The 7500-nt window shown below is 43.9% G+C and overlaps 1 protein-coding gene across 1 annotated transcript in view; it reads right to left on the bottom strand.

Moving 5' to 3' along the window:
* Positions 1-7500, bottom strand: part of KDM1A (lysine demethylase 1A) — a gene marked incomplete in the record, with an annotated part of 2315042 nt that overhangs the window by 1578210 nt on the left and 729332 nt on the right.

Below are 7500 nucleotides of genomic sequence, written 5' to 3'. Positions count from 1 at the left end.
GTGTACAGGGTTTTTAGTTGTTCTCCATAGTGCCCAAACTTTATTTCCCTGAATCTTCTGCCTGGTTTTTCTCACATCTCTACTAAGTAGCTTAGTTTTATGGTTTTAAAAAAGTAAAAAGGTGTGGGGGGGGGGGGGATTGGAAAAAATGAATTGGCACAGTCCAAGAAGTCAGGTGATGTCTCACTTGGAATTGAGGCCCCCAAGCAATCAAATGTAAATTGAGCTGATTTTAAATGAGGCGGGGCTGCAAATATGGAGGCTTGGTTTAAAAAATATATATATATTGCTGACAAGTGATCATACTTTAAAGGCTCATTCAAGTTGCTATGAGGTGCAAGATTACAAGTTACAAGCAACAGAGTTTCAGATGAAATGGGTTCTAAAAATTATTCATCAAGAGTATAGAAGGTAATTGGAGGAAATTCCCCTTTTCCAGGGAGTCCTTCAACTTTTTACTGTAATGGTTTATCAAACGCCGTTTTAGGGAGTGATAGAACCAGTGTTTCCTTTCCAGATAGTGAAGGGTTTTTATTAAAGTATGTTCTTGGTGTCTGTGCCCAAATTCAGTATGATGTCACTTCACAACCTGTTAGCACTTCTGACAACACTAGACTCAAGATGCTTATATTCTTATTCATCCAGACTTCAGGTGTTTCTTAATGTGATTTAAATACATACAACCTAATTGATTCTCTGCCTTACCCTTTAGACTGTCCACTGCACCAACAGTGTTCACTGTTTATCTCAAGTAACAGCTCATTGCTGGGTACAGGGTATCCACATTTGCCCATATTCAGACAACTTGTTTGTTTTTGCCGAATATTTTTCAAAGTGTCAAGGATATGTCACGTGGAATCCCAGTTTATGTAAGAATCTCTCACCCACGAGAACATTTAAAAGTCTTTTTTGTTTCCTTTACGCAGGATTGTGTTCTGGGATAATCAGCTTGACACCACAATTCAAAGAGCTTTTCTTACACAGGAAAATATAGACCTATATGTAGATCTGTTTCTAAGGTTTTCCACTTTGACTTCACTACAAGGGGAATACTGCAAGAGTTTGGGTCTCAGTGTATGTTTGTCCTTCCTTATTGCAGTATTTTTTAATTGTGGGATCTACCACCAAGGATCACCCCAGTGTCTGGCCTGTATACAAAAGCCTTTACATTTTTTTTCCAGTTTCGTATGTCAAGTGTTTGCTCCCCTATGCAGGTGTAGGGTATAAAGGTGACACCCATGCCCAAAAGTCAGAACTGAAGAGTCCCAGGAGAATTGGAGCAACCTCAGTGTGAAGAACAAGTATATCCAGGAAGGAAGTAGAGAAATAAGGCAGTAAATGTAAATGAGCCCTTGGCAAGCAGTGTGTTCCCAACAGAAGAGAGGGGGAGTGAACACTGCAGCATTGAAAAGTAGGGCATTTGTTGTTATGGTAAGATCTTACACGACTGTATTATGTCACTCTGTCACTGTTGCAGTACTCCCAAGTGGGAGAATATCAAAGCTACTTTTAAAGGATTGGAGGAGGAAGGTGTAGAGGAACCCTCCACAAACCAATGAAAGGTAGCCCAAGCAAACCCTGCCCTTGTTTTGGAAATAACATATAACTTGCAGTGTGCGGACAGAGGATGAAGAAGCAGCTTCTAGAGTGGATCTAGTATCCAGACCCTTGAAGAAAGCTCCAGAAGAGGATATTGCTTTTGTACAATGTACTTCAACTGGAGCTGAAAGCTGTTTACCATGAATGGAATAGCCAAGAAATTGCCTTTGATGTCTAGGAGGAATAGCCAAGAAATTGCCTTCGATGTCTAGGAGGAGATAGTTTGCTTTCAATCCCGACCCATATAGTTAAAGCTTTTCCTGCCCAATGTGGTTCGTATTTTAATGTTCTGGTGTGTTATGCTCTGTGTCTTAGGGTTCCATTTTGTTAACAGTATGGAAAAGAAGTGTGATGTGCAGTCCCATGTTGCCTTCTCTAGATGCACATGACAAGTCAGTTGCTCCAAGACGGTATACATGCTTCACCATGTTCTGTCTGCGAAGGCTTCAGCACTTGAGCGGTTATTGAGTGAAGGGTAAAGTAGACCTAAAAGGACCGATGGCAACTCTTGTTCCACCAAGAGTGTTAAAGGTGACTGGGGTCATAAGGAGGGTTCCAAGGATCCCAACCCTTAGAAGGGGGACTGAAAACTCTTTGCTCGTTTTTCTGGCCTGCCAGATCTGAAGGTCCTAAGACCCTTGTCCCCCAAGCTGGTTTTTGCTCAGTCACCTCTGACCCGATTGCCTTTGGAACAGATTGCAGGGAAGACTCCCATCTCCCACTCTGAGTATCCAGAATCCTTTCTGGTCAGCGGGCTCCCTCAGGCAGGACCCCCCCCCCAACTCCATGAGAGTCCTCTGAGGAGTCATTCCCCCCCCCCTCCTTTTTTTTTTTTTTTTTTTTTCTCCTGTGGTTCAGGTGTGGTGGTTGGAGCCATTTATTGAGCAGGTGAGCCTCCATCAGTGGCTTCATCAACTTGGTCGTCTTATGTGGTTTGGATTTCAAGACCCATTGACTTGGAGCAGCTGATGTGGTCTTTTTATTTTTTTTTTTTTTTTTTTTACAGGCTTAGATGCAGTTAGGGCTAAACTTTTTAGCTTCAAGTTCTCGACCTGAGCCTTTGTCTCTGGAACTGTAGGGCCAGAGGGAAGAAACCAAAGTTCCCATAGTGTCAGATCTGATGGCTTTGGTGATTTTTGGCTCCTACTTCTACCTTTGTTTCCTTGACTCCTCTAGCGGCTTTGGAGCCAATATATTGAGATGGGGGTTTCTGGGTTGAGATGGATTCTAGTTTTGGGATTGTCCCTTCTTCTTGGGACCTCTGCTCTTAACAGTTCGGCTCTGCTGTTTGATGTCTGGGCAAGTTGGTGGAGTTCTGGAGTCCAATGTGTCCTCTGAATCTTTGAGTCCTACGTCTGTGGGCTCCTGGGGCTGGCTTTAGTTTCTGCCGTTCATGTTCTGTAGAAAATGTTGTTCCATCTGGAGAAGGTGTGGTTAGCTACCCCAGGTATCCCTCCATCTGTGCTTATGGATAAACTTCAGTTTGCTTCAGGAAGCTCACCCTGGGTGTCTCCAGTCTGTTCTATTTTCAGGGCCTCTGCCTCTTCCACACCCACTCCCATTCTCCAGGGTGTGGGAAGTCTCGAGCATGAGGCGGTTCACAAGGAAGCGCCTAAATTCTACAGAAGAATCCCTCAGAGGATACTGGCCTTGATGGAGAGGGTCCCCAAAATCCCCCTGTTGATATCTGCTTTGATTATCTATTGGAGCTACTGTGGCAACACAAGAATTGGACTGTCGATGCACTGTCTCTGGAAGAGTCTGTATTTCAGAGGCCTTTGGGGTGGGCTCATCCATGTACGGTTTGGCTCCCCACTCCAGACTCCCTTATTGACCTACTTTCCTGGAGAATGTGGAAGGTGCATGATATGGTGAAACACCTTTTTTTTTTTTTTTTTTTCCTAAGAAACCAGAAAAGATTTTCTCTCCCAAGGACAGGCAACACTAGAGTAAGGGTTCTGCCTTTCATGCAGTTATGGTGGCAGCTACTACAAAGAACATGTATTTAAGAGTTCAGACTTCAGCATGACAATATGTCGGAAGTGTCCAGTATAACTACGAAGCAACAGACTTTAGAATCTCTGACTCTGGCAGTAGTTCAAATTGGACAGCAATATGACCATACATCTGCTGTCTAATGCGGCTGATGGCATGTCACAAGCTGCTGGCATTACCGTGCATTGTGTTTGGATGAGGTTGTAATTTTGCGGACTACTTCAAGGCATCCTTTAGTAACTCCCTCTTTGGCTGTTCACTTTTTGCAGCTAAGGTGAAGGGCACCTATAAGGATCGAGCAGGACAGAAAGATGTCTGCTTTTGATGCACACTTTTTTTTTTTTTTTTCTATCACTCAGCAAACCTTTCGTAATTGGGAGTGGAGGGAGACTGTCTTAACCTTTTTTTTTTTTTTTTTTTTTTTTTAAGGAATCTGCCTTTTTAGGAAGCTCCTTCTGAAGGTTTCCCCCACAGTGGTGGTGGGGGAACTGCAATGGGGCAGTCAGCTGAAAACCTTCTCTGGAAGGCCCTTTCAGTGATTCTGAGGGGTTGCCCAACTGTTTGGCTCTGGAGGTCATCTGGGATTATTTGACTGTACACCCAGACGCTTGGGAAGCTATCACCTTTGATGCATGAGTGTATGAGTTGTATCCGGAGGCTATGTAGTTCTCCTTTTGGAAACTCCAAATTTAAACCACAAGCATCTTGCAGATGCGCCATCCCATCAGGGAAGGTTGCAGCCATCGAAATTCAGAAGCTGTTAGTCTGGTGGGGGTCTCTTGTATGACCATTTACTAAGCCAGATCAGAGGTCTATTCAAGGCTTGTGTTGTTTTTTTTTTTTTTTTGTTTTGAAGCATGAAGACCTCTGGGCAAAATTTGAATTTGAGCTGGTTGAATTGTTTTGTACCAAGTTCTGAATGGTCACGGTGCAGTCCATTCTGCCTCTTTGAGGAAGGATGATTTATTGTGCTCTATCAACCTCGGCAACATTTACCATTATGTAAAGATAGCAAGGCATTCCAGGAGATTTCTGTGCTTCTGGCTGAAGAATAGTCCTCATCGGTTCAGAATGCTACCCTTTGGTCTCATCCATTCCCCTGGGTGTTCACTAAGTGCATGACAGCTGTGACAGCCTGGTTCAGACTGAAGGGGTTTGAGATTTTCTCTTAGCTGCATCCATGAGAGCATCCTTTAGAGTCGGGGATGATTTACTCTAGCTGTGCTGCACCTTGGGGATCATTGTCGGCTGTCGGAGGTCCAGTCTGTGTTCTGTGCAGATGCTAGAGTTGGTAGGTTGCCACCTGGACACAGTTTCTTAGGAAACTAGAAGCCTTACTGTTTGTGTTGACCCTGCATTGTCTACCCATTTTATTACTCTTGCAGAAGGCCTTTGGTTTCCCTTGTTTGCAAGCTAAGGACATGTAGTAGCTATTGGCTGTTTAGTTGCCCTAGCAAGGTACCACATCAGAATTGTGCAGTGGACATTGACAGTACAGTGGTCCAGTTTGGCACATTAAATGTAGCTCCCCATTTTCTTGACAAATGTCTGTTAAGACCAGGTGTTAGTTGGAGTCTCTGTTCACTGGGGGACAGTTCTTCCCCAATGGGTATGACTAACTCATTTCTTCTTGGGTGGGGGCATTATGAAGAGAACTGTCCAGGGGACCTGGTCTACTACCAAGGCCAATATTCATGTTAGTCTTGGAGATGAGCAGTCATTATGTTGCAGGTCTTTCAGGACATTCTTCCCAAGGGTGTGATCTTGCCTCAAACTGACATGTCCGTCATCTGATATCTGAACAAATTGGGGGGGGGGTGCTATCCTATCGCATGGTCTCCTCTCCTCTTTGTCAGGAGGTCATGAGGGTCTGGCAGTGGGCGATTTTTCGTCTGGTTTCGGTGAACAATCCAGGGAAATCCATAATATTGACAAGACTGTCTTCTTTTTCCATGAATGATTCCTGAATATGGGAGTTGCTGGTCAGGAATTTTGGTGCTGGGGCACTCTGTTCCAACCTGTTGATTTCTCCCATCCAACACCAAGTGCAGCAACTAGTATGCCTTGTTTCTTTCTCGAGGGCAGTTACCCAGGGAAGATATTTTGTATTCTTGTTCTCCTCCTGTATGTCTAAACACTGACCCCGCTGATAAGTTTCTTCAGAAAGCAGCGTGCGGCAGAGCACATGTAACAGTCATTGATCCCTTTTGGCCACATCCAATGTGGTTCTTGCTTTAACTTCTGAGGTATCCGTCTAGGATGCTGGGTTCCATTCCAGACCCAGTTCCTCATCTAGAGGGTCTGTATCTGCCCAACCTTCAGACAATCTGGTTAACTGCATAGTTCCTCCAATTCCCCTAATGGCCAGAAATCCCAAGCATTGAGAGAGTGGTGCATATTTTGTCTTCTCAAAAAATATCTATGTGTAGGATATATGCTAAGAAGTGGAAATATTTTGGTTGTTGGACTGAGGTTTGGATTAGTTTTCAGGCCTTTTGGAGGTGATTCAGGACTTTATTGCAGATTGTTTACCTCTTCTTCTAGTTATTCTACTGTTAAGGTATAATTGGCAGCTATTTCCAGTTTTCACATTGGTAGGAATGGTATGCCATTGACTCTTCTCATAATTTCAAAAGCCTTTCTCGCGCACTTTTTTTGTTGCATCCTCCAGTCTAGGAATTCTGTTCCACCATGAGATTTGCCTTTCATGCTTCTGGTTCTGGCTGCACCACCATTTGAGCCTTCTGTTACAGTTGACTTGAAGGTATTGTATTGGAGGACTTTGTTCTTGTGGCTGTTCCACCAAATGGGTATTGGAACTGCAGACCCTCTCTCTTTGGTACCTCTATTTGTTTTTTCATAAAAAGGTGTCCATCCTGTATGAATCCTGCTCTTTTTTCCCCCAAAGGTGGCTACAGAGGGTAATGTAAATAGGTCTATTCACCTGCCAGTGTTCCTTGCCGAATTTGCCAAGAAAAGGGAATATTTTCTGGATGTCCAAAGACAATTGAGGTTTTGTTTGGAAGGAATCCAATCTTTCAGAATGCTTAAACGTTTTGTCTCCTTTTCAAAGGCCTGGTTGGTTACACCATTGTCTAAGGTTTCTTTCTCCAAGGGGCTAGCTGATTGTTTGTTTTATGTGTAGTTTGAAAGGGAAGCCCTTGCATTGTAAACCAAAAGGTCACTTTGCTAGATCTATGGCTACTTCTACAGCTTTTTTTTTTTTTTTTCTCTGAGCTGCTTTGTATGATTGTGCAGCTGCTACCTTGGGAAGGTCCCAACATTTTTTATTTTATTTATTTAACATTTGTTGACCGGGAAAGTCCGACTAGGTTCCACAGATCCCGTTTTCAGCGGAGGCCCGGGGAGAAATGCTCCAGAAGCATGTCTTTAGCATGTGGGAGGAAACCCACGCGAACACAGGGAGAACATGCAAACTCCGCACAGAAGGCATCCCAGCCGAGAATCTAACCAGAGAACCTTTTGCTGTGAGGTGACAGCATTAACCGCTGCACCACTGCGCCGCCCAAGTTTGTCCCACTATAGATTGGATGTTCATTTGAGGTCCAGAGCCACTTTTGGTTCCACTGTATTGCCCAATATCCTTTCATAAGACTTCCCTGGGGTTTACTTTGGACTCTGTCCCACAGGTTGAATCCAGAAAGAAAAGTAATCTGATAAGACAATGTTTTACTTTAACAATAGATCAGTATTCTCTCTCTCTCTGTCTCTCTCTCTCTCTCTCTCTCTCTCTGTCTCTCTCTCTCTCTGTCTCTGTCTCTCTGTCTCTCTCTCTCTCTCTCTCTGTCTCTCTCTCTCTCTCTCTCTCTCTCTCTCTCTCTCTCTGTCTCTCTCTCTCTCTCTCTGTCTCTGTCTCTGTCTCTGTCTCTCTCTGTCTCTGTCTCT

This window comes from Protopterus annectens, chromosome 1.part2, assembly GCF_019279795.1.
Source record: "Protopterus annectens isolate FY-2018-M chromosome 1.part2, PAN1.0, whole genome shotgun sequence".
Lineage (NCBI taxonomy): Eukaryota > Metazoa > Chordata > Ceratodontiformes > Protopteridae > Protopterus > Protopterus annectens.
This window is presented reverse-complemented; position numbering and strand designations above follow the sequence as displayed.